This window comes from Enhydra lutris, unplaced genomic scaffold (genome assembly GCF_002288905.1).
Source record: "Enhydra lutris kenyoni isolate GAN:26980312 unplaced genomic scaffold, ASM228890v2 scaffoldscaffold147, whole genome shotgun sequence".
NCBI classification, from domain to species: domain Eukaryota; kingdom Metazoa; phylum Chordata; class Mammalia; order Carnivora; family Mustelidae; genus Enhydra; species Enhydra lutris.
In genome coordinates this window covers 448343-449492 of record NW_019154231.1, presented here as the reverse complement: position 1 = coordinate 449492, position 1150 = coordinate 448343, and positions in this window count along the sequence as shown.

Here is a 1150-nt window from a genome sequence, read left to right as displayed (position 1 = left end):
CGAGGGACCAGGTGCACAGAGAGGGGGGGCCCCAGGGAAGGAGAGACACACCCCAGTCTGGGGAGGCACACTTACAACTTCTGGGCGTGGCTGATGCGGTTATACAGAACGTTGATCTGTGCAGGAAAGAGGAATATGCTGGGAGGACCGCACGGGGACGCACCCACAGGCCCCTGCCCTCCGTCCAGCCCCATGCTGCGCCGCCTTCCTCCCTGGGAGATGGGTCTCACCTCGTACTTCTGCTGCTTCAGCTTCTCCATCAAGTCAAACTTCTCAGATTCCAGTTGGTGGATCCAGTCTGACAGTTCCTGGGCCTTCTCCCTGGTGGGCCAGAAGGGCTGTCAGGGAGGGGCCGGCCCACACCCCCGACCCAGACAGAACCGCCCAAGGCCACCCAGCGAGACTCAGTGGGCATCACTACTGTCATTTTGTTAATATCCAAGGCCGAAACATTCTAGGTGAGTGGAAGGAAAGGGTTCTTAAGTCCCTGCCCGCTGCCTCCACATCCAAAATTCCTGTTTCCCCAAGGGAGAACGATGTCACGGCTAAGGACCCAGGCTTTGGAGTCAGGAAGCCCGGCTTCAAATCCCAGCTTTGCCATTCTCTGACTTGTGACCTTCACCAAGTAACCTCCCCTAGGATCCTGCTTCCCTCTCCCAAGCAGGTCCTGGAGCCATACAAACGCCTTGAGAGCCAACCCTGACCCTGCATGTCTTTTCCGGCACTCAGACCCCTCACACTGATAGTTTGAAATCTGCATGGTGGGAGCAGTTACATCACGGAAACGGGCAGATGCTACCGTCAGGACTTTTTGCTCCTGGAGAGCTGGCTTGTGGACATCTGGCACTGTAACACCAGCGGTAAGGACGGGCTGCTGCCCCAGGCCTCCTGGGGTTCAAACCCCAGCTCGTCCACTTGCAGCTGTGCCACCCTGGAGAGGCTACTTAACCTCTCTGTGCCTCAGGTCCCTCATCTTTAACAGGAGGATAATCATGGTATCTACATCACAGGGTTGACTGTGAGGGCATGACTGCGGCAGCCACCACCATCACCACCATCACCATCACCATCACCACCATCACCATCATCATCATCATCATCATCACTGTCACCAACATCACCACCATCACCATCACCACCATCACCATCA